Raw genomic sequence first — 27,660 nt, forward strand, 5'->3', positions numbered from 1 at the left:
GAAGGTTCAAAAAACAGAAAATAGGAGAATGCAATTAGGGGATGCACATAGAGTTAATTATATTCACATTGTGAGGTCAAATGAATCCTTCTGTGCATTTATTTTGACTCCTTTCCATCTATGAATTTAGTTGTCCAACAGACACAGGCACAGTGTGACTGCTTGCGCAATGCCTGAAATAAGAAATCTGATCTTTAGAGATATTTGCATTGAATGAAACATATTTTAAAAGTCATGTATGCTGTACGCAGATCCAGAGAGGAATGGCAGAACAATTTTAGTCATTTTGTGTTTAAGTCAAGAAGGTTAATTTGTGCAAGTGTGCAAAGTTTGGCCAGTAAGTTTATTCCAGAAAATACCCTGAAAATTAGAATCTGAAAATATCTTTTTGGTCAAGTTAAATTTAAAATAAGCACTTTATAATTTTTTGAAAGATATGACTGCACATGCATTTTTGCTCACTAAACTGAGGGTTTTATTTATAAGTGTTTTTAATCACACTGCAGTATATGCCTTTAGGATTTGGAACAAATTACTGGAGTTATAATTATCTGATTTAGTCTGTGTCTGTAGCACAATATAAAATTACTTGTTTGAAAATTGTTGCAATAGGAAATAAATGAATAGAACTTAGAGCAATGAATTTGGCATCATTTTCAGAGAACTATAGAGCAACTGTCTTTTGGTGCATTGAATTTGGTAAGGAGATGACTCACCTCTACTTTTATTTATGACTGCAATCATCACTCAACAGTGTTATAAATTTTTGAGATTTCTTTTTAAACCATTGGGGTACATTCCCTTTCTACAGTTCTCCAGAGTGTGTATTTTATTCCAAGATCAGCATACCTTGGTGATGAAAGTCAAGGGATGAATTTGCCCTGAAGGTTTTGCTTTCATCCACAGAGGCAAAAAGGGCATATCAACTCTATCCCTGTAAGTCCAAAATCTGCACATAATCTCTTGCACATGATGGAAGTAGCGTGTGAGAACAGCAAGGTGAAGCCTTTTCCCAGCTTTACCAGGAAAGAAGAGTTGCAGTGAGTCAAGCCCTGTTACCTGTGCTGAAGACAGGCATTTATCAGTTGAGGACAGCATTGGCATTCCATGCCAGCTGGAAGACAGACTTATTAAAGATAATAATAATCACTGAGCATCAGACTGAGCACTTGTTTATGCATCTGCAAAATTCTCCTCATAGGGAGGCTCTGTTTACTTGGTAGAATGGATGCATTGTATCAAAGGAATCAGTTTAGTGTTGGCTAGGTATCCACTCCTCAGTGGCAACAGCTTTGTTTTCTAATATTTATAAATGTCTTTCCTCATGCTATAGAAACATCAGCTCCCAGTACATGTTATGTTTCTCAATCTCACCTAAAACTGTGATCTGTAGTAGTAACTGTACAAATAAAAATACATAACTAAGTTTTAATGAAAAAAAGCTACTTTGAACTGAATTTCAGTGGCAACTTCACACAAAATTCTCATGTATATATTAAAATTACCATAGTATGCATTTTTAATGAAAATGTAATATTATATCTCCAACTATTTTCATGTTTCTGCTCAGGGCTGGACTGAAACAGGAGTGCTGAAGAATGGAGTGACTGATGTATAAGAGAAGAAACACATGTTGAAAGGCCTAAAAATATATCTAGCACCGAGTCCAGCCTTGACCATGATGATTTTTGACCATCGTCACCTGAATCACCATTTGCTCAACAACCTCTAGTGGTGTAATGCTTTTAATTCCGGCTGAATCTTTCAAAAATGTCTTGGATATTGAAGAGTTAACTGAGAAAGTTTAATCAGTGCAAAGATTTATTGCACTAATGTTGTAGGATATCAACTGATATCCTAATTGCCTGAAGTATTCATCTACCCCAGCGCCACGTAAAAGTTTTCTCATTCCCACAATTGTTCATTTTTTTCTAATGCTGTCTTAGAAGGAGTAATGATTCATTTGGAAGAGATCCAAGGCAAATATGATTTAAATCACTTGATCTGTTTACTAAGCTGTTGAAAAATTAACAAGAGCATTGTTTACTACATCATTTTTTAATAGCATTGGTTGAGTTAGGGAACTTTGGTAAAAGCCTGACTACATAAGAATTCCAAGAAATAAATTTTACAGCAGAAGGAGAAAAAACAGTAATGAATGTAGTCTGTGTGAAAACTATTTTTTCTGAGGAGTTGGCTGAAAAAAAAAAAAAAACTCTGGTCACATAAGCATTTTTTCCCATAAAATAAAAACTAAAAAAAAAAAGGACTGTGTAAAAATTTAGAACTGGACTATGTCTTCAAGTGATTCTAAGACCAAGTATTTCAATTTAATTTCAGGTAAGTTTAGCAAAGGGAAGAAATGGAAATGAAGAAATTCATTTGGCAAACCCTCCCAAAACGAGACATGAGAAGAAACAGTCCCTCACTTTTTACTCAAGAGCACTCACCTACAGCAGATATGGCTCAAATTTATTTCTCTTCTCTGCCACAGGGAATATAACTTTCCATGCAGGGTGCCTCAGCTGCTGAGGAACTCCCTGAGCTTAGTAGGCTACTCTCCATCTTTTACTCTCATACTGGTCAATTTATTCTAAAATATTTACAATTTATTTTGATCAGTGACTGGAAACTAAGTGTTCTCACTTGCTATCTCTACTTAAATCCCTTGAGTAGCATCCCAGACTGCTCTTCTGATTCTTTTTCTCTCTAACTGAATTAATCTTCAATTATTCCATGCAAGGTGGAACAGAACAAGAATAAGAAATGAATTGGCCATGGCTCAGTCACTAGTATGTGATAACTTAGTTTAAATGTGTCTCAGCTCTAAACAGAAGGACTTTGGCTCAAGGGCAGTCAGTTTTATGAAAACCTTATGGTACTGGCTTAGGAGATATGCAGAGGAGCAGAGACTCCCTCAGTCTTTCCTCCTGGAGGCCCTATAACAAGAAAGCGGTAGGTTCATATTCCTTATGAAAAGGAATAAAAATATTAATAATAAGAATAAAAATATGAAGCAGAATTTCTCATAGGTATTCAAATGTTCCAACAATCAGAGGGAGTGGGGAAGCCCAACACACTCCAGGTTGGTCATAGAAATGCAATCTTGAAAAAAATAAGTTATCTAGATAGTGACCATGCAAACAGTTTGAGGAGGCCAGACAAGACAACTCACATTTTTCAAGGAATAGTCTGCTTGCAATACAGACTTGAAATAAAATCTTTTCTTTCAGTCTGTATTTTCCTCAATAATTACATACCAGTCTTGTTCTAAGTTTTTCTTCTCAAGGTCAACAATTTATATGTCTAAACATTTTAGAAATTACCATTTCACACTCAAATGTTTATTTTGAAAATAAAATGTCACATTAAAAACATCTTAACAGTATAGCCACCCACAACCAAGGGATGTGGAACCAAAGGGAAACTTCCAAACTTGTTGGGAGATTTTTGAGGGAGATCATATCCATTTCAGGGTAAGAAAATTAATAAAATGAATATATTTTAAACTGATTTGTCATCAATATTTATTAAGTCTCCTATAGTATGAATAGCTTCAACATTTCAGTATAAATGTGCACAGATTCTTACAGACACAATTTATTTAATTCAAAATATACTTCTAGAGATAGAAGGTAAATAAGTCAAGGGACTGGGGGGAAATGGCATATACCAACAAAGTGATAAAGGTAGAAAATAAATCCTCAGCAATGCATAATTAAAGAGGCTTCATTCAAAAGAAAAGAAAAAAGATTTCTTCAGTGTTTCTATACACTATCCCTAATGCTGGGTAACAAGGTAATAATATACTTTTTACAAAACTAATCCATGAAAACTGCTATTAGTGTCTATTAATCTGAACCTGGACAGCTAGACCTTATTCCTTACAGATTTGCCTCAGAATAAAATTAATTTCATTAAATTCCTGCAATAGAAGCCTGATACCTATTCCAGGCCCCATTGTTTATTTCTATCTATTCTTGCAGTGAATCAATATTTAATTTTCAATTCCTCCCACAAAGAAAAAAAGAACTGGAAAATGCTTTATCAGAAAATGTCATTCCCATTAAAAAAAAATTTAAAAAAATCAGGTCTACTTCATATAACAGGACACTAGAAAATTTCAATGTTTCCAAGTTGTCAAAGGTAGACTATGGTTGCAAGATAATTTCCCACTGAATTCTTGATTTGGATTTTTTTCTCAAAAGTTTACAATTTTCTTGTTATTTAAAACATACAAAGACAGATTTTATAAATCTGTCTATAGACAGAAGTACCAACATGGTGCAGATGGAAGATAGATTTTTGTCTCTGGCAGGCAATTTTTATTATTTATTTGAAATAAGCTGGAGAAAGAACTCTTCCATATCTCTATTAACACATTTCCATATTTTAGCTTTTGTGTTTCCTGAGCACCTATACCAGAAAACAGAAATATTAGATTCAGTGAAAGGCCAAACAGCCTAAACCACGGTTTTTCTACTTAAAACCAAGCCATATCTTATTTAAAATATGATTATATCTCATAAAATACCGTCAGTTTTAGGAAATGACAAGTGTATCAGTCAGGGATTCTCTCTCTCTCTCTCTCATTAAAAGTAAGGTAACCAGAAGATCTCTCATTGTGGTACATTCATTCACACGTGTCTTGAATAATTAGGTGATTCTTCCTTTAATTCTTGGTGACACTGTATTAATTCCATCAAATAGTGTCTCCATGTCCAATGCCACTTCTTCTGATCTTCTGAAAATTTAGGACAGAAGACAGACTCTGAGTTTAAACGCCATTTTGGCATCCACAGCTTAAAAGACCCAGCTTGAAAAAATTGCAGAAAAGCAAGCTCTTTAGGCCATACAAAAGCAGAAATATAATGTATATAACCAGTATATGTTGTTTCCACATATACTTAATATAGCACATCCTTCATGATGCGATAGAATTATGTAAATTTAGGGATTGGGTTTGGTTTGTGGGGAAGTTTTTTGGAGAGTGTGGAGCCCAGTTCATCAAGTCTATAACAACAATACAATTACTGGCTCTTAGTTGGGGATTTCAGGCTGAAATTACTCAGGTTCTTCAGAAAAAAAAATTTTAAAAAATATTAAAGGATAATATCTCCATTCCTTAATGTTTCAGCAACTACCCTGGGAAACTATCTGTTGTCAAAAGCAGAGCTGGAACACAATAAGCTTCTCTCTTTCTTTATTTGTAACTTTAGCTTGCTGGAACAGTAACTTTCTCTCCCTTCCAAGGCAATCACAAGGGCAGATTAATTATTCTAGCTCCGGGCTTCAGATTTTTAACATTTAATAGTGCCGCATAATTAATGCAGGTGGTATTTACACATCATTAGATTTTAGAAAGGTTTTACCTTTCTCTTGAAGCTACCATCCAGCCTATTTGTATGAATTATACCCCTTGCCCCCCCTACTTCACTTCTGGGTTTCCTTATGCTGTTTAGCCTTGTAAAACCATTCTCTGCTGAACACTTAGCATTATTTATTAACTCAGGCTTTTTCTTTCTCCCTCACTCAGAGTTTAACTTTTAGATCTCACACAGGGCTTGGGGGCCTCCTCAAAAATTCCTTTCTTGTATTTTCACACTACAACCCTCCCACATCCCCCCCTCCTCCCCCCCATATTTTTCAGAGAAACTTTGAGTCACAGAATCTGCTGAGACCTCAAGCAATCCCCTGGTCCGCGTACTACCCTCTTGTTAAGAAAGATCCAAACAGCTCAGATAAATGCTTTTGTCAAACATTGAAGTGTCAGAGTCAAAATGGGCAAGGCTGCAAACATCCTTGACAGAAAAAAGGATATTTCAGTGAAGACATTTTGAGCTGATAAAAGCTCACGCGGGCATTTTCTGTACTTGACAGGGTCTGTAGAAACAAACTGATTATTCTCAGCCTTTTGCTAGGATTTGTTCCAGCTATCTTGGATGTTTGTTAGGAACTAGTGGTAGAAAAAACGATTCTAAATAGGTCAAAATTCTTCACAGGGTCTGGATGCACTGGTGAAGAGCACTGTTAAAAAGAGAAATAAAATTGTCTATCTCCCAGAAGATGCCTAGAAAGAACTGCTCCTTTCCCACATTGTTTGGCCCTCTGATGGGCAGGATATTTTCTCAGTCCACCACAGCAACTCTGTAACCCTGTTTGAGACATCACTCTTTTTCTGTTTTCTGACAAAGGTAAGCTAAGGGTATTCACCATCAAGACCCTTTGCAGATATCTTCACTTTACCTATTGAAGCCTAACTCATTGCTGAAATGTCAGGTCTCACTTCCAGTCAGTTTGAGAAGTCAGCTTCACCAACATTTGGCTTCAAAAAAAACCCCAAACCAACAAAACCCTTACAAACTTTGATCTTTTTATCCAAACTCATACCTCAGATTTACTTCTCATAACATCAGCAAAGCTGTTTATTATCCTTTTTTGTCACAGTGACTGCAAGTTTAACAGCACTGAAATTGCTGTCCTTGACTTTGAGAGCCAAGCTTGTATCCTGAGTTATTTTTTTAACTCCTCTTTTTTAGTGCCTAATTCATCTGTTGCCCTGACCTTACACATACTTAGAAAACTTTTGAGGGCAGGGACTGTACCTTTTCATTCTACAGTATCTAGACATAATAAAATTCATGATCCATGACTACTTCTGGCTTAGCAAGCCCTCCTAGAGTCTAGATAAAAATCTAGCTCTAGATCCACCTATTCATATCTATCTAGGTATCTGTTTATATGCATCTATAATATATCTAATGAGTCCATGCCAACATTAATATCAATACTTACAATTATTAGGAAAGACAAGCAAGGTGACAGGGCTTTCAAATTCCACAGAAAACCAGCAATTCTGATCAGGATTATTACTGAAGAAAATGGCAGATGACTCAGCTTCTTAATATCTCAACTAAAGCAATGAAAATACAAGTAAAAAAGAAAAATGACAGCCTCATCTTGATTTATTTAATAATGCTAAGTCTATATTCATCCAATAATGCCAGAGGGTAAAAACTTCTGCAGCAGAAGCTTAACTAATTTCTTTTACTTAGTGTGGCACTGACTAACTGAAAACTTTTAAATGTATTCTCCACAGAGTTTCTACAGAGTACTTTAACAGTGCTGCTTGCATGAGTTCCAAAATGCTCAAATGGATCTACAGAACTGCACAACTTTTCCAGTCTTAGAGGTGTTGTAGGTAGCCAAATAAAATCAGTTCTGGGAAATACAGATAGAGTGGAAGCATGGCCTTCAGGTGGAAAGCTAGCATACCAAAGGAAACCTAATTAGCCCTGACCCAGCCTAGTCAAACAGGGACATCAAGGTTTTGAGAAAACTACATGATATCTTCTTGAGCATTGACTCACAAGATCAGAAATAGAAAAATTTTTCACCTAATCCAAAAGAAAATAAGTTGATAAATTGTTGTACAACGCTTAACCTAAGAGAGAAGCAGCAATCATGCCTTAGGAGATACCATGAAATCACAGCTCATCTCGGGCAGTAACCTGGAAGGGTAATGGATCACAGACTCGCAGGATGGGTCATGTTGAAAGGGACTGCAGTGTGTCACCTGGCCCCACTTCCCTGCTCCAGCAGGATCATCCTGCAGCACACAGCACAGGATTGTGCCCAGACAGCTGTGGGATATCTCAGTGAGGGATCCTGGAAGTTCAGCCTAGTTGCAAGCACTGATTGGGTGTGACAGACACTGGACCCATACAGAGTGTTCTTCTTCACATATCAGCATATGTATTGTACACCACATATTTTGTTTAAAATCTGCTGAGGACGGGAAGCTGAGAGTCACACAAAAGACTGTGTATTTATACATGAGTCCTGGCCTCTGTGCCACACTGTGCAGCCTTTTGGTCTGGCATGACCCGGCTTCAAAAGATGTGTTGTGGAGGGGCTGTTTGTTGCTTTTTTCCCTCTCCAGGATGTTCTTTAATTTGTTTCATACAATGATTGTAAACCATTTCCCTGCTTAAAAGAGTTATCACGTACCAGACTATATTATTTTGTGCCCTAATAAAATGTAACATAGGAGATTGAAAGGCTTTGGGTTCTTCTGATAGTTTCATTTACAAGAAAAGTCTATGGAGGCTTTTCCCCCTCTTAGCTCTGGTTAATTTAAGTCCTTCCACATAGATGCTTTCTAAATTCTTGTCTTTATTTCAAATGTATCTCATGTACAAAACATTCATTTTTTACACATGGCTGGCTTGTATATTCAATGTGAAGGAGAAATCACTACTGAAGTCACTGAGAAGTTCAGCCTAAAATAAAAAATCAATCACATGCGATTATTTTAAAATATTAATGTGTAAAAACTCTAAAGAGTTTTCTTTAGAGCTAAAAATATCTTTGATTCTTAAGTGAAGGAGAAGGAAAAAATCAATGGAAATTAAATATTGATTTAACAAAAATAGGCAGTTAATTCTTTATGTACAATTTCCTATTCATAGATCCACCGTCACTGTACAAGCAAAGTAATTAACACAAAATATGATTTTACAGACAAATTTCTCCTCTAGAATCTTGTAAGGAGGACTCAGGACTGCACCAAGCCCAGGTCTCCATGCAGAGCCTGGTCTCACAGCCAGACACATGCCCTGCTGGCAAGGGGAGAGGAGCGCTCTGCGCCTCGTCCCTCCTGGCTGCGGCTGAGCACCAGCACCGATCAATCTGCCCTGCAGTCTGTCCTGCTAAGGCAGGCACTGGCATGGCTGAGGTATTGGCATAGTTTGTGATGGGCTTTGCTGCAGGGCTGGAGACAGCCAGCTGAAGCTGGTGGCTTCTTTATTCACTCCATCAAAATTCAGTGGAAGTCATTTTCCTGAGCCCTGAAACACTGAAATGAGATGATTTGGTGAGCATCCCATCACAGACCATCTCAGGAGCTAAGAAGAAAATTATGGTCTCCTCCCTTGCAGACTTACACTCTGCAGTGTAAGATATTCTCTTTAAAATGAATGTTTGTTTCATTAGACTCAGCTGAGAAAATCCACACACCCCATCTTCCATCAATTAAACAAATTGAAGCAGTAGATTTAGCCTAGTTTCTCATTCAGGACTGCAGAGCAATTGTTGGGAAAAAATCAGTCCTCAAGCTTGAAAAACCTTACTTCATTAAAAAAGAAAAATAAATTAAAAAAAAAAAGGAGAAGTTAAAAAGGTCTTTAGAGACATTTAAAGATAAATCTCTGCTACAGTTGGAGAGTCACCATGCTCTCAGGCAGACTGAATAACATACTGGACAAAACTTACAGGAGGGCCAGGAGTCCTTCATGATAAATTCTATCACCTAATTGAAGACCAATTTTAGATGGTTTTCTTGCCTCTCAAGAAATTCAGGAATTCAGCCCAATCTGTTTATTATTACTTTTTCTCTGCCTGAGAGGGCTGATCATCAAGATGAAGATTAGTACTATAAGTATTTTATATATATGTACTAGTACTGTAAGGGGTATTATTTAAAGCTATTCCCTCTTTGGAGCAAGGAGTAGCATGTCAAGTGGCAGGAGTGCAGATTTCTGTTAACCACTTAAAATGTGCAGATCTCTATGATTTTAATATTAAGTACATTAAAAACTATCCAGATTATTTTTATATGAAACCCCAGGATTGTTGGCTTTTTGTTTTTTGGGGTTTTTTTAGGAAACTGACTATGTATGTAACACAACTGCACTGCTCTTCACTGTGTCTGAATTAGTTTGGAGGAAAATCTCCCTTTCTCAAGGATACCACAAATTGATGCAGCTTTCTGTTTTTCTGTTTTCCAATTTGGGTGTTTTGTCAGATGATACATGTGGAGATTTTAGGAGCTCTTTTTAAGACAAATGGTTTCAGGACAGGATCCTAAAGTAGAGAAACAGCTGTATTTCTTTGGGTTTTTGACTTAATTAACGTATTAATTGATTTGTCTTTCAGATTTAATAAAGAATTTTATAATCTCTCCCACCAAATTATTTAAACATTCTTTTCAGTTTTAGTAGAGATTTATTTTTACACTGTTCATTTGATCATTTCAGCAGGGTACAAAATTGTGCCTTCAGGCACAGCCTGTTGTGAGAAGCTGAGTGAAGATGCACTGCCTCCTGGGGCTGGAAAAGATGCTTCCTTCATTACTGGGTTATCTCTCAAAGCAGCCTGGTTGCACTATGGGAAAATAATTGATGCTCACTTTTGGATGGCTGCAGTATATTCTCATTTCACTGCTAAGACAATTCACTTGGAATTGAGAGGTGGAGATAGAGGGAGTTTTTTGACCCTTAACTGGCATCTTTCCCACAGGATGGCAATCAAATGTGCTTTCACAAGAACATGGGTTTCTGCTTGGTTTGGCGGTGATATGATCTCTGCCAGGCTTTACTTGCAGAAGTATCAGAGTCATGGGAGACTAAGAAATAAACTGTCACTAGTTTTCCAGATTTTAAACAGAGAGTTGATTTACTTTGGCCTTTGCTTGAACAAGTCAGAGTAGCTGCTCTTTTGGTTTTCAGGTTTAAAAAAAAAAAACTCCTAAGGGCTATGTAGTGATTCCTGAAAAAGTCTCCCTCAGACAAGATCATATTATTTTCAGCTCAATGAATTACCCAATATTAGGCCCTGCATCTTGTTATCATTAGAAAGGATTATTAAAAAGCCTGCCTTTGATCATGGTGAAGATCAAGCCTTCCTTAGCCTTCCAGGTGTGTTCATTTCCAGCACTTTACTCCAAAAATGCCCTTTGCCCTCCCTTTTCCTACTTTCCTGTTTTGTCTTCTTCCACTGTCTGTCTGTGATCCCTATATCAAATAAAGATTTTTTTTTCTTAATATGAGAACCAATCATTTCAATGTAACCACAACAACTCTCATTAGCATCTGAATATTTATGTTTTGGCAGTGAAAAGAGATGTTTGACAAGGCCATTCAGTTAGTATCCCCTATGTTTGATAAATTCACTGAGGACAACTTATTGCTAAATCAAAACAGTGGTCTTTAAATGAATCAACATTGTTATTCACTGAAGTAGAATGTATCCTACGGCCCTACAAAGGTCACCTTGAAATTTACAGAAGCAGTTACATGGCCAGCTGAAATTGGTAATTAGAAAATTAATTCCACAGTCAAGATACCAGACTGAATTAGCATGTTATTGAAGATCCATTTAAGATTACATTTACTGCTCTGAGAAATGATTTGTCATTTCCATTGCTAACTATCCCAGAGAGTTTATTCCTAACACAACAAAACTCTTTCTGCTCCTCACCAGCAGTGTAAGGTGTAACAATCCTGCTTCCACTGAGGCTTTACCTCAAAGATACCTCATGCTCAGGGCTTTCTTAAATAAATTCTTGAATCAGGTACCAAATCTTACCCATCAATCTTGCTCTCAGTAATATAATCACAGCTTTATGGATTTTGATGGAATTGTGTGAGCGTAACGTACCAACCTGGTTAGAGGATTTTGAAGTCCAGTCCAGTAGGACTATATGTATTTCCCTTAGGTCCAACTGAAAAAATACTTCTAAAGGGGTGTAATATTAAAATCCTATCTCTTTCTATTCTGATTACCTAATAAAGTCTTAATGTACAAGCTAGGGATGATAAAGTTTCATTTAATTAGCAGATAGATAACCTGGCCTGCTGAAGGAATTGGCTTTATATTGAGATTTCCAGGGAAAGAGACTTTCTGAAATGCAGAAAAACTGAAGCTACAACAACAGAAAAGAAACTGAGAGAATTTTCATCAGCTTCAGTGAGAGTGAGCAGGATATCATTATAAACATACAGGTACTTTCTGCAGACTTTTTTGTTCAAGTGTGACAGAAGATATTTAAATTCTAATCTGTTGTTTTCCCTTTTATTATCATTATTATCTCACATCCTATATTGTAGTTCTATATTCCTAACTGTATTTTTCTTGCATTCTCTGTTTATATTTATTCAAAATGCATATTATCCAAGCATATTCTCATATTAACCAACATTTGCACATAACACATGGCGGGACAGAGATTTCTGTTTACTTAGTTTCTTTTCTGACTTGTGCATATTGCATAAATCAAAAATTTTCAAAAGCAGGTGGTTGGCTTAGGAACTAAATTCCATTTTCAAAAAATATGCACATAAGAACACTCAGGCTCATTGGCCTCTAAGTTCATTTGGAAAGATGATTTAAAAAGCACAGATAAAGCCAATTATTTCAGCACAAACTGAGATTCAGGCAGGCAGAAAAAGAAAGTATGAAGAGACGATTAAGAACATTGCAGCAGATAAAAGAAAAAATATAAACTGAAAATTAGGCATAAAAAGCATCCCATGCAATTTGAGAAACTAAATGCAGGGTAGCTGAAGAGAGGAAAAAAGGCTGTGATGCAGCTACTGAATGAAATTGTCATTGGATTTTTTTTTTTGCTTCTCCATATTTTTTTTCTGAATCCTAATTTTCTCCTCACACTGACAAAATTATCTTGCATATACTGGGTCAGACGTTTGTTGCATAGCTGCAGACCTGGCTAGCAGCCCTCTTTAGAAACGTAATATGTACATTTCCCTCACTTGCTAGGCCTATGCAGAGAAGGGGCTGTTCTTGAAGACCCATTTCAAAGGAGAGGCTGGACGAGATATCTCCAGAGGTTTCTTCAAAACAAAGTTAACATGGACTACTCTGAACAGTCCATTTCCCATAATGTACCTTAATTTCAGTGGCATCTTTGGGTGAAAAGGATAAATCACTGTATCTGCAACTGTTGTGTGTATCTGCAGCTGCAGTGAAGCTGTGATCATTTGAAAATTCATTGGCTACATTTAACACAATTAAGAGAATAGTAAGAGATTAGGCAAACCATGCTGGAGGTGCTTAAACCAGGGAACTTACATCCTCTTTTCAGGGGAAAAAGAAAAACCAAAACAAAAAATCCCCAAAAAATTAAAGACCTTGAAGGAAAGCACTTGACAGAATGATGAATAATATCTGTCTTGTACACCACGTGAGGGGAAAGGAAAGCAGCACCTCTGTCACTCAGAACTGGAAGGAAAGTAAAAGGAAATGGCACATTCTCTCTCCAGAAATACCCTGTACTTCTGAAATGTGCAGTACTGTCTGTAAACTTTGTTATGTCAGTTTTGGTTGGCGTAGCATGGTACTTGCAAGGAAAGATCAATAAAAACAAAAAGGTAGTGTGTGTGAGTTGATGAAAACAAAATGACAACAATTTCCAGGTAAAAAGTACAGGAAATCAATTGGTCATGCATGTCAGCATGAAATTAAGACAACTGCATGCAGAATGAGAGTTATCTCTGTCATATTTCTATGGAACTGTTACCAGATATTACACCAGGGATTGGCAGAGTTTCTTAAACTGGTCCAGAAAAATAACTTTACTTGAGTATCATCCATTTGTGCAACTCAGGTTATACTTTGTACATCTGAAAGTTCTTAGCTCTTAAATTTAAAATAAACTATATAAAAACAAGGAATTAATCTGGAGTTTGTGGAATTTCTTCCCCGAGTTAATGTAAAAAAACATTTATATCTCGAAGGCCCACTGTTCTACAGGTATTACACAGCCTGTTTGTTTTTCATTTAGCCCAGAGTTCTGGTGACCTGTAACCAAGTCATGTAACACTGAGATCACACATTGAGATCAGAGATTACCCTATTTGAGTGAAGATACTTAGTGCCTCCTAACACATTCACAGAAAATCAGGTGAGTTCCATGGTGCTGGTGTTGGCTTTCCTGTGGTTAATTGGTGATGACTATTCACTGGGGGCATATCAATTTACTCCTTACCCCCCCTTTCTCGAATCATCATCTCCCTTTTTTTTATCAGAATACTGTTCAGTAAAATTGATTTTGTCCCATTAATAGCTTCACTTTTCTTTAATATCTGTAGAGGAAGGCAGCTATGAAGGCTGATTGTTTCCAAGTTAGCACAGCCTGTAAAGTAGTGGGGAGATAAGAACGTTTCCTATCTTTTTAGGTTTGGCAGACACAGGAAATTTTCATTTAAAAAGAAAATGTACTTAATTAACAAGACTGAACTATTTTAAGGGTTATTAACTGTGCTTGCATCCATGTCAGTCCCATTACAAGTGATAAAAATTCTTTCTGTTCCAAAATCCAGAAGGAGAATAATTCAGCCATAAGCCTGTGTGGATGCTGGGGTGTGTATGTGTGTGTAGAGGTTTGTGCTGATGTTTTCCCTGGAGGTCAGTCTGTGGTTTTGGGGGTGCCTGTGTGCTTCCCCCTCAACTGATGAAAAGGAGGGAACTGCACTGCAAGGAGCCCATGCCCTGACAGTGACACCCGCAGGGACATACTCAGGTGGGTGACAGTGCTTGTGATCCATGGGCCTGGGGCAGACTGGGGGTAACTGGGGACTTGGGGGGTTGAGGGGAGCAGGAGGCAGAGGAGGGGATATTCCTGGGGATTAGTTTCTGGGGCTGGGAAATAAATTGTTTATTAATGCTCTGTACGTGCCTGGGATCGTCATTTGTTTGTTGGATTGCCAATATTGACCCTGAATATATAGTACACTGATTGTCCTGGATATATAACACACTGATTGCCAGTTAATTAGGTGTCATTAATAAGTCAATAAACAACTTTGAATGAGTTGAATTAAGCCATGGAGATGTTTTTCTCCCTGCAGCAATAGCCATTCCAAGAGCTGCTTTGCTCCGACAGCAACTAGAGGGGAAACTCAGCAGCTCAGAAACTCAGCGTGTCATAAGCACAATGCCCCTGGCTCTGCTCTGCCAGGCTGCAGGAGCCAGGTCATCCCCTGCCCCCAGGATGGGAGCAGCCCAGGCCCTGCAGTAACGTGGCTTCTCAAAAACTGCCAAATTGTCCTTTTCTCCCACATTTGCTTCTGACTCCTCTTGCACAAGGAGCTGAGAGGTGTGCATGTTTCTTACTTCCCTTTGCTGACCTCATTTGCATCACTCCAAGCCTGTGTATTGTCTTGGTTTGGAAAGACAGGAGTCTGCTAAGGAAGGCAGGAGCCTCCCCTGAAATGGAGAGTGTAAACCCTCCCCACCCCTCCGAATTGCTGGAAATTTTAAATCAAGGGGCTCTCAGGCATTAATATGGGAGCAGGAAATAGCAGCTCTTTAATAGGGAAAAGAAAAAAAATAAAGGATAAACTAAACAATGCAGTACACTAGAAGAACACTGACAGAGTCAGAACCCAACCTGACACCCTGTGGGGTGTTGGTGGCAGTCCAATTGGAAATGTGGCTGCAGCCCTCCTGCAGTGTCAGGTGTGGTTCTGTTGGAGCAAGGGGGATCTGTAGAGAAGGATGTGTTCTTCCTCTGAAGATCCAGTGGAAGAAGAGGCAGCTGCTGTTCCTCTGGGGAATCCCATGGAGAAAGCCGTGCTGGTCTCTCAAAAACCTCTGGATTATATCTGGGTAGCAATCCTTGGCTCCTCCCCCTGGGCAGAGCATCTCACAGTGGGATGTTATAGCTCTTATCAGTCATGCACTGACATTCAATAGTCTGTTATCAGCAATGTCTCCTCCCAAGGGAGGTGTGAATGTGGTCACTCAAAGAGAGAAATAAGGCAAACTGCCCACTTGACAAAGGTAATCTGCCATACAGATGGTAATGGAAAACAACTTGCATTGCAATCTTCAACATTTATAGTGGAGATGCTCTTCTCCATCCAGAAGTGTCTTTGATGACTGATTTGGGTAGGGAAAGATTTCAGTAGTCAGTTTGAATTTTATTTGCTCACCAAATCTGAATTCTGAGACACTTTTGATGGGTAGGGCATAGGAAATAGCGTAAACTGTACCCCAAGAGCAGCTGATGTTCAACCAAGATTTGGGTTTCAGGTCAGTCTGAGACCCTTAAAGACTCTCTAGTATATAAAGATTTTTCATCCTAGCAGAGGATTTTCAGCTTGTAAGGACATCAGACATCAATTTTTACTTTGATCACAGGTAAACCAAGAAATCATTGCTGGAAATTAAACCTATAATTTTTTTTTTCCAGCTTGAGTGGATCCTTCCTTGAGTGGAACTTTTCTAAACCCAACTCTTATTTAACGATACTTTGAACCCTTGCCTTTGTGAGAAATAGTGTAAAGTCTTGAGTGACTGATTCTTTCATTCCAAGAAGAAAAATCCATGTTGTCACCCCTTTGCCCCCGAGGTATAAAGCAAATCCCCAGCATCCTATAGAATAATTCCTGCATTGCACATAAATGCATAGTCAAAAAACTGAAGAACAGACTTTCAAAGCTTCAAATGGAAAGTTAAAAATTAGAAGAAAGAATAAGTCCTTCCTTAGGTCTCCCTGCTCTTAAATTGAACAATGGTTAGGAAAATCACCTTTAAAAAATATGGTGTAGTTTACTCCTGCATTCACCAATGTGTGCTCTTCTGTTCCTCAGAGCCAGTTCAGGATATTTCAGGCTGATCAGGTCTGTCTCTCCAAGAATTAGAGATGCTCTTGCCATTATCTTCATTGACTCAGTCCCTAAAAAATGTCAATAAATTTAATATTAATGGAAAGGGTATTCACAGTTCCAAATAAAATAAACCAATACCACTAAAGTACAGAAGAGTTAATATTGTTGATGAAGACTTGGTTTTGAAGACTGTTGTTTCAATTTATTATGCTACTACAAATTACTGTTCATGAATATTAGACTGATCACTGAACACTAAAGGTTAATCACTAAATATTGACATAAAATTGTAAGAGTAGCATATTATTCTTTATTTCTTTAAAAAAAATCAGTCTCTTCTTTGGGGACTGGAAATGAAATTATACTAATTTGTAAATTAGTAGGAATTCTCTTGAATGGAGAATAATAACAAAGAATAGTTTGTCAGACATATAAAGAACATCAGCAGATTGCTAGGGGTGTTGTGAAAATATAGAATATTTGCCAATTTTTCAATTGCGGGATGAACAATAAAAGAGAATATTTAAAGTCAAATTTTCAATTTCCAGACAGAGCTCTTGAACTAGCAATGTTTTAATAGTTTGCCTGGTTGATGTTCCTGCTTGGTCCATAGCAATTTCCAGTTCCTCCATTTCCATCTGTGAAATCATCCTGAAAAGTATTTCCACTGAAAGACACAAATCAGGCTCAACAACTTCCACTGAAGAATTAGCACATGTTAAAACTTCAGATTGCCTCAAGCCCAGAAGTCTGATTTGCATACCCTTCTTTATAAAGTTTAAAAAAAGGCTATTAACCTCAACCCACATCAAGAGTAATGAACAGTTTTAGCATAAATTTTAATTATAGAAGATCCCATTTCTTTTGAATCTTTGTGTAGCAATAATTTTAGCAATGATGCTTTAAAACGTTTCTTTCTTCCCATATAGGTTTCCTGACAATATTTCTTATAAATGGAGACATTTTATATACTGGAAATGATGGATATAAACTATATAGTTTTACAACTGTTCTCAGCAATGTGTCAGGGGAAAAATGCAGGCATGACAGAAAATGCAAACTTCAAAAAGTAAGAATGTTCAGAGGTAATAAATATGATTCAGTACACAAGGACAAAAATATTTCATTTTAGAATAAATTGACCTTTCATATTAAGATTGTCCTTATTTCAAAATTGCCATTAAAATACTCTAAGAATGAATTGGCAATTGTTTTCAATATATTCATCACTGCTTAAAGTCAGGACTTTTAGACACAACCAGTATTAATTAGGTAGGAAAGAAATGCTATAGGAGATTCAAGGGTCTGTGACTTCTTCCCCCACAAAGAGGGAGCTGTGAGGCCATTTGCAGTCACAGAATATTTTTACATCTGTGTGTGCTCAGAGAATAGGACATGTCACACAGGGACATCAAGAGCTGCCAAACACAGTGAAGACAAAGACATTGCAGTGAGCACTCGGGTCTGGAATTTGGCCTTTTCCTCCTCAAATGCAGCTTTTAAAGATGTATGCAGTCATATTTGGCAGAATAGTGGACAGCAATGACCTTATTCCTTAAATTCAGCCATTCTCAAAAATTCATGGTGTGACCAAGGAGGTGTGAACTTAAATAGGGTGATACATAAAGTAAAAATTATCCCTCCTAGCACAGATAAACAGATTGTGTTGCTTTTCATCAGATCAGAGACAAAACTACACAGGAGTCTGCTCCCAAAAGCAGCAAAGTATTGCACTGGAGGTCTGTTATTCACCAGTACCTATATGAAGTTCAGTAACACTTTGGTTAGCTAGAGGAAGAAAGATTGAGTGCTGTCCTTGGAAAATGACAGCTCCTGGGAAGTTTAAACCAAGTAATATAGCAGGCAAGGGGACAATTTTAAGAGTCTCCTGCTTTTGTCAATTCTTACTGAAAAAGCAAAGTAAAATCTGAAATAACTTTCAGCTTGATGGAGAGAAGGAAAAGTTACTCTGTGGGTACAGAAAAGGGAAAAAGTGTTGATTTAACAAACAAATATGGAAACACCTTCCCCTGTCTTTCAGCATATACCGTATTCCATGCCCCTACATATTCTGTTCTCAGTGGGGTTGTTACTGGCTGAAACACAAGGTAAAATCAATAATTTTTTATTGATTTTGATATCTCATTTTTATGATTCTTCTGCTGTATCCAAACATTTCAGCCATTCTTATTTTTGTGGATAAAGATTTCAAGAGTGATAGTAACACATCCCATCACAGTGGGATGGATTTTTTTCCCCTTTCACTGAAAATTTAAAAAAACCACAGTGTGATCCCATCATTGTCTTCTTCATTGCTCTGGTAGACAGCCAAGTGTTACCTACAGATACTATTCATGAGATGCATATATCATGTTCAAAAGGGGAGAAAAATCTCTGTGTTCCCAGTAATAGATTGTAAAATGCCGGGATCAACAACAGCTTAAAAGAGCTATTAAATCATTTGTACCACCAGGAGAAAGCAAAGCACAGTTACCCATCCTTTGTCACAGAAAGCTTTTCTGTCTGTTCTGTTTGGTGGATGGTTACTATGGGGAGCAAAGTAGGCAAAATGCTGGTCCAGGTTCTCCAAAAGCAGTTTTACAATCATGTCTCTGTCAGAAATGTTATTTTCCTTTTAGATGCAAATTTCTCACAGATGAAAGGTATAGGCTACATCCAAATAAGGGCAGAGCATTTCTGTGTATTGCAGGCACTGGAATCTAAAACGAAAGGCTTTATCTGTGTTCCCCACTGACCAGAAAAATCCTCTTTTATTTTGTCTCAATTTCCTGCAGATGCTACTTATGTTACTTATGCCCACCCTCATGGCTAGGAACAAGGCATTACATTAGGTGAGTCAATGAGTCAAAGCAGTGCTGCAATCTCTCTTTTTAGGAAGAAATCCTACTCCTTAGACTACTTACTGAAGAGGTAATAGGCATACAGCAAGTTATTGCCACAGCTGTGGATGTTCTTTGCCTTCTGCCGCCTGAAGGGATTTGGGGGCTTACATGAGGCATTTGTGCACCCCTAAACACAGCCTGGTTAGGACACACCAAGCCCATGCCCTGAGTCCCTCAGGCTGTTTTTAAAGCACAGAAGTAGCAGCATTTTGGGCAGCAAGCAATGCATGGAGAGGCTCCATTTGAGGCCAAGGTCCTCAGACTCCATTGCCCATGTGTAGAACTCTGTATACATCAGGTACTGCTGTCAGTGGAGCTGGAGAGGATTTGAGCTGGCCTGTCTCTGGGTGCCTACCTTAGGGTGAACTTCTCTCTTGTAGGCTTCCTGAGCTTTTGGGAGCAAATCTGACTGCCTGGGAGCTTTGGCACCTTGGGCCCCAGGGATAAGAAAAGGACCACAGGAATCTCAAGGTCATGGCACTTGCTGGGAAGATGGAGCTCCTGCACTTTTGGCTTTTCTGGTTTTGTAGCAAGCACTGTTCAGAGTGAGAAACAGGACTCCCTGCACTTAGAACAGATTGTCTCAGATGAAAGAAGCCAGGCTTCTTTTTTTGTCTTCTTTCATGCCAGTTTTCTCTGCTGTTGTGTCTCATTGCTTTCTAGGTGGTTATTAGCTGATATGACTGGGACTCACCTTACAGAGTTCTTTTATTCTGCATTTCTTCCCTGGAACAGATTTATAAGCAATCAAATGTCTCCTGTCTGGTAAAAATAAAATGCTTTTCACAATAAGTGAAAGTTACAGACAATCATGAACTACTCATGGCTCCCAAATCAATTCATTTCAGCACTGGAACAGCCTCTGAGAACAGCCTCTGTCTCCCGCAGACAGAACTGTAACTTCATAGTGGTAACTCCACTGTGAAAATAGAGTTTGCCAGAGTGAAATTATTGAATTCAGTCTTTGTTTCAGACCACAAGGATCCTATTTCATGCATTAAGTGCCAAGGAACTCAATTATTTATTACTTTATCGTTGAAACTGGAAAATTTCCCAGATTACTTATCTATTCTCAAATACTCGAACAAATGAGGAAAGCAGGGGAAATTTATTACAATGAGTAAATAACCAGTGAATGGAGAGCTCTTTCTCAAAAATTTGCAGTCAATATTCCAGATGACTCTGAGTGCTTGGCTGCTTCCTATAGAATTTAATATCCTTGTTTCAACTAGAAATACTGCAAGGGTACTTCTCTGTTGTGTAGCTCACTGCAGTAGTCCTGTTAATTTAGACTGAGAAAATGAAGGGAACAGAAAAACAGAGACACTTGGTAAAAAGAAGTTACTATTGTTAATTTACACATTTACTATTTTTAGATGAGTGAATAAAAATTCAGTCCATATTATAACTTAATCTTATCTACCATTGCAAAAATGGAATGGTTTTGCAGTAATTATCTGGTTTTGCATCGAGATAATTGTACTTTATTTTTTCTTTGCCAAGAGTGCTGATAAAAAAGAAAAGCTTCTCTGCAGAAACAGTGGCACTAATATCCATTAAGGAAATTATGTTCAAAAACACTTCTCTTTCATTCAAATTACAGAAAGGAGAAGTTAACTAAGCTAACACAAAATGATGTAAAACATAGATCCTGTTGTGGGAATGTCAGCTTATTTTGATATGTTCAGGATTCGGAAGAACTTATTTTAATCTATAATGTGTGTCTACAAAACCCTGGCTGTGAGAGCAGTGCTGACTCATTGCACAGAGCTTACAGCTGACCCGGGCAGACACATCAGCTTTCTGAGGGGCCAAAGTGTGAAATTTACCAGAATCTGGGATTGTTTTCAACCACCACCAATTCCTATTATCAGCAGGCTTTTTCTTTCACTGTCTGGAAACCCACAACTGCTTGTCTCAGGATTTCCTGCATTTAACTGCTCCTCTCCTCTGCTCTAACTGATTATAAAGTAATGATCTTTCAGACTTCATCCAGGAACCCACATGGAAGCTCCTATTGAGCCTAAGTTTGCAAAATCCTAAAAGACCAAAGAACTTCCTTCTTTAGCAAACAGACATTGCATATTAGGTGATGTAAATAGATTAAATCTCTTGAGCCTCTCTTTCACAATTCTTTCAGGTGTTACAAAATTTTGCTTCAATTGTAAGTACATGTATAGAACAGTCTGTTGACTGTTTTCAAATCAAGACAAAAGAAATAAAAGCTAATTATTCAATAAATGACCATCATGGTTTTCAGAATAATAAAAATCAATAGCGAAACTTGACTGACAGATTCCCCATCATTAATTGATTAGCCTCTTTCAGTCACTGTTCATGGCAGACTTAAAAATGGTAATGGTAATTACCAATGGTTTTCTGTATAATAGAGGAAGATCAAACAAAAAAATTACTAATTTGGATTAATTCAAAGAAATACTTTTTCCTCTGTTCACTGAGACTTACACTAGGGTCTTGGTGATCATGAACAGCTAACACAAAAAGATATAAAACACCTGTCACCTGCCTCTGAAAAACCAAGTCCCTAGAAGATCTGGTTCCCAAAAATGTGTGAGGACATTTGTGCCTGATTGAATGAATGTAGTGTTGCCTATTATTCAAAGTTTATTTCCCTTTCCCATAGACAGAACATAATAACTAGACAGCCAACAAGGATTTGTGGTTATTAGCAATAGCGCAAAGTCTTCCTGACCTACAAATGAGGAAAAAATTCTGTTTTCACTCACATACGAACAGTATGGAGTATTATCAACACCTGCAAAGCTAGTCGAGCCTGTACACATTCCCCTTTCTGATATTTCTTTGGACTCCCTCTCACCCTAGTATTTCATTTCCCTGCCCGCTTCCCTGCCAGCCCCATGATTTCTTTCCTTTAATTAAATTTACATTCTTCCTAAATTATACCGTTATCTTTTATCTCGTGGGTTGATCCAAACTCTCTTTTCTGTCTTGATTCTGGAAAGACAAATTCCTTTACATCAGGTTTTATTGTCTAGTTATGTGACATAGTGCTTTGTTGAGAGGAAAACCTCAGGATTTCATGGACAGTTAATAAGGATAAGATGGAGCTGATCCAACTGAGAGCTGCTGGCATATGTGCAGACAAGTCTGCACCCCTGACCTTTAGACACCACCCAGAAACTGATCTTTGGTGGTTCCACCATGAGCTGGTTCACCAACAAATTGGGTAAAAAATGTAACAAAGACACTGAATATTTTTCTGAGCTTTAGCACTGTTTAGCCAGTTTAAATTGGCTCATTATGAGGTTGTACAAGAGCCAAGGAAAGGGAGCTGGTGGGAGTCTGCTGACAGGGACAGGCTGGGGGTGGGAGCACTTTGCCATCAGATGGACTCAGCCAACTTCGCACTCGGAACAAGATGCCCAATCCTTTCATCCTTAGAATAACAAGACCTCATCTCTTAATAAAGAATGTATAAATAAGGAGTTTACAACATATTCAATATGTAAATTATTTCACTGGACTATTGCATTAAGCTATTTCACAATGCTCAGTTTTTCTTTGACATCATTGTGCTTATTTACATCTTATATATGATGTCTGTAAGATAACTTTCATTGTAATTTCTATATAAATGGCTAGACTTTATGAGAAAAATCAGTTCCTCACAGAGGAGTTTCCTGGATCATCTTCATAATGCTCATTTATTAATCAAAAGCATGAAAAATGGCATCCCCTTTCAAATATAAATTATGTCTTGTCCTCACTGCAAAATATCAAATTCTCAAAATGGATTAAGCATGTCAATAAAAATTAAGTTTTGATTTACACATTTCCCAAGGAACATCAGTCTTTATTAATGAAAACTAATATGGTTAAATCTTCCTTATTTTTCTTATATATGTAGCCTTATTACAGACTTGCTCTGACATTCCTGAAAAGATTTGTCATTATTTCCAAAGACCCCGAATCAGTCTCAAAATTATTATTTTTTAATTCCTTCAGAGACAATCTGCTTCAAGATCTTTCAAATTGAGCAAGTTATTGGAACTTTGATAAAGAATAACAGACAAATATTAAAAATAGTTTTATCACATGATATTCACCTCAAACCAAAACAACCCTTAGGAACAGCCCAGAGAACACCACAGAGTATTTGCCCATCCTTAATGTTTGACAGTAAAAAAATATTCATATTACTTTGGAAGTTGCTTTATTATGAAAAATGCTGTGTGAGAGAGAGGAGCATTTCCTGTGATATTTCCATTGTTTCTGCTCCTGGGCTGGTCAGGAACTGAAAGAGGCATCTTTACATTCATAACCTTTCCAAACAGCAACTTGAGACTTCAGGCTTATTGATCACTACAGTTATTGATAATAAAATTACTCTTGATTTTCACATAAGTCAAAGAAGAATTTGCCTTACTGATTTTAGAAAGTTTGTTCCTGGCTTCTGCTTTTGTGACTTTAGAGGCAAACCATTGCAATCAATTTTATTGACTTTTTCTCTTCTTATTTCATACAGTCTATAATTTTTTCTTTCCTCTTGTCTACAGAAGAATGGAAAGCTGTTCGAAGACAGCAAATGTTTCCAGACAAGTCTGAGGCAGAGAAGCAAACAATAGACATCAAAAAATATACAATGTCAGTGTGATCATCTCACACTGTCGCTCCAGACTTCACTGCACTTCCAGACACTTTTGCAACTGTGCTGACTGACATTATTTCAACACACTTACAAAATGTTTATTAGACCTCCAGCTGTTCTGTGATAGCATAAGTGGGAAGACAGTGACAAAATTGTATCCAGCTTGTTCTATATTAAATACTAATTCCTTTTTTTTTTTTGGCAGATATTATTTTTTTAAGATCTAATCTTACCAAGAGAGAAGTATGCTGTTCCCAAGGGAGTTACTCTGTGCAGACTGCAGCTACTGAAACCCTTTTCTCTAAGGTGTACACTGGATGTGCTTTTGCATTTTCTGCATACCAGTGATGGTGAGTACGACAAGTTTTGGTGATAATTTGTCCTAAAACACTGGTCAGACACTTCTACCCTTGCTGAATTGTTATGCCCTGAAAGAAGTAATGGCAGCTACACAGCTTGTAGGCCCAAATCTAAAGGTCACAGATGTCAGCCAGATACTTAAGATTTCATCTTCAATTGCAAGTCATTGCATAACTGCCATTTGTGCCTTTGAAAATATGCCCTAAAGTGTTTTGCTGAATCAGAGCGTACATGTGGTCTAGCTCACATCATATGGTACAGGGTGAAGTCAATAGCTAAAGGCTTCACAAGATTAAGAAAACAACTCTTTCCTGATGCACAGCTCTTTGCTGCCTGTAACTTCAGTGAAGACAAAATCCTGCTCAGTCCCAAGAGATAACAGAGACTGAAAATGAAATAAAGAAAACTTTGCAGGACAGGGATACCTGTGATCACATTGTTGACAGGGAATCTCAGGTAACACAACAGCTTACTAGAATCAAACAAGCCTTAGTGTTTTCCCAGTCTTGTTTGGGGAAAGAAAACAGAGTTTGTATTAGTCAGCTGTCAGTGACAGATCTTGGTCAATTCCAAAACTGATGAGGCACAACTTCACTGCAATGAGAAGAGTTGAGGTTGTGACATTCTACAGACTGTTATTTCTACCTGTCTCATCGGGTGCTGCAAGCTGGTTTAAGAAGCCCTGGGGACTTCACAAGTTCAGGTATTAAGTAGATGTGTATAATTTATTCACAGAAAAATGTTGATAACAATATTTATATTAAGGAAATACATTTGGTGGAGAAAGAACAGGACTGAAGAAATGAAAAAAAATGTTCCCAGAATTTGAAGGCAACCTTTTAGATGTACTTTCACAGTGCTAAGTCCCTCTTCAGTGATACTTATTAGCACTTTCTTATCCATTCTTGTTAATGTTCTTTTCCTGATCACACAATGACAATCTCATTTTATTCTCTTTCACCACATCCTACTTTGAGATCTATTTGGCAGTTTAGACCCCTTTTGGATATCCAGCCCATCAAATAGTCACAAATGGATTGTCTTTGTTTCATATTAATTATTATACAAAATACTTGAAATTATCATTCCCATACTTGAAATTTTCATGGCTAAAATATCCATATTTTACTTATATTTTGGTTTAATCTATAGAGCAAGTTCATATAATCAGGACAAACTGTACCTTTCTGTTCTGACTTGCAGATCAAAAGTTGAATGTGAGTGGGTTTTTTCCTTTTTTTCTCCAGTAAAAGGAGAAAGGCTTTGTCATAGGCTTTGTCATGCCCTGTCTAAATAATTATGAGCTTCAAGTTTGGTTACTCAGCTTCAGTTTGTGGAATTTCTGTAATTTGGGTTTAGCAGGTGATTTATTTCTTGCAATTAGTACATGAATCTTACTACATTCATTCAAATTCACCTGATCTTATTAAGATATTGTCCTGGTTTCAGCTGGAATAGAGCTGAATTTCTTCTCAGTAGCTGTTACAGTACTGTATTTTTGGATTCAGAATGAGAACAGTGTTGATAATATGCTGATGTTTTGGATTTCACTAAGTTGTGTTCGTTTTAAGTCAAGGACCTTTTTCCTTGTGAGGAGGGGATCAAAAGAAAACTGGGAGGGAGCATGGCCAGGACAGGCGTCCCAAACTGGCCAAAAGGATATTCCACACCTCGGACTGTCATACCCAGTATATAAACTGGGGGAAGTTACTTGAGAAGGAGGCTGAGCTGGACTGAGCCCAGAGAGTCTGGCCCTGCTCAGTGGGTGATGAGGAAATGTATTGCACATCACTTGTTGAGTCTTTTTTCCCTTATACTATTACTAGTACTACTAATAATAATATTTTTTATTGCTATTATTCTCATTAACCATTTTTACTGTATTTTATTTTGTTTTCTATTTTCAAACTGTTCTTATATCAACCTACAAGTTTTACTTTGATTCTCCTCCCCATTCCATGAAGGTGGCAGGAGAGAGGGGTATTGAGGGAGCAGTTGCCTGAAGCTTAATTTCCAGCTGGGCTTAAACCAGGACAGATACCAAAAAGTTTCTGAGTAGGACTGCATAGCAAATGTTCAAAGCAGTAAAACACTATCTGTGACTTCTCCTCTTGTTACATTACAGGAAACCATAATAATACAAAATACTATTCCATCAGTGGTCAGCGTTGTGAACATTCCCAGTAGAAGTGTAAAACACCATCTATTATTTATATAAGCAAAAAGTGGTGTTTAGTATAAATTACATTTACATTATGAAGTAAATACATTATTTTTTAAATAGTTATATTAATGCTGAATGGGACATACATCAGATGGGAAAAGGGATGGAACTGGCCAATGCATCTCTTAAACACTAGAGGTAATGGAACTCTTTACTGTGATTCTGCAGCCTGGCATATCCTGATGCAATTTTCCAGGCAGACAACCTGTGGAAACACCTGCCCACACATCACAGCCGTGCCAAACCTGCCTTTGGCAGATACTTCCCCACTCGCACAGCAGAACCAGCTGCTACCAGAGTCCAGGTGCACCAAATCCTCATTCCAGTGAGTGAAAATCAAGGTAAACATGCCTGTTTTGTAAATCTTGCTGGGATTTACACACAGGGATAACACCAGTATCAAGTTCTTCTCCACTGTTAACTGGACATACCTCAGAACACAGCAAAGAAAGTCAAATAGCAAATAAACAGAAAATTTCTTGGTAAAGAATTAAGCATCTTCTGGATAATGCACTATTGTATTAAGGGGTACATTTTCTACATTTTGGGTTTAGGCATTTGCCTTCTTTTTGTATAGCAAAGTCTGTTGAAAATCAACTTCTTTTATCCTTTTAAAGCCTTAATATAGAAAAAATTCTATTGACAATGAAGCCAGTACCTGGAGAAGCAAAAATTTCTATATACAGCATTAAAGAAAGACAGAAAAGTCAATATCTCACCTTCCATTTTCTTTGCAGTCTGGAGCTATAGCTTTGTGATATGAACGTCCTGTGTGGAGGAAAACCTATGCTTTTTTCTGAATCTCGGGTATCCTATTTCTAGTGCAAGGTGATAAGCTACTATGAAGATTTCACTCAGGGTTCTATACTATCATTTCCTATTGTTTATCACTAATGCTATTGCAAAAAATGCTTCAAAGTTTATAATGTTTTCATTATTACACAGTATCCTCACCTGGTCTGCAGAGATGTTGGCTCTTTCAAGAAAACACCTGCACAATTTAGTCTTAATTCCATACAAACAGAGGATATAAGCCATAAAGAATGAGTAGCCAACAGATGAACAGCATTTTGCGCAATTATGCCCATGCTTTCACTTCAAAATGTTTGTAATTATGTCTTTTCAAACTGA

The sequence above is a fragment of the Melozone crissalis genome, unplaced genomic scaffold (genome assembly GCF_028551555.1).
Source record: "Melozone crissalis strain CALT ecotype California unplaced genomic scaffold, PUWL_Pcris_2 ptg000027l_1, whole genome shotgun sequence".
Taxonomy (NCBI): domain Eukaryota; kingdom Metazoa; phylum Chordata; class Aves; order Passeriformes; family Passerellidae; genus Melozone; species Melozone crissalis.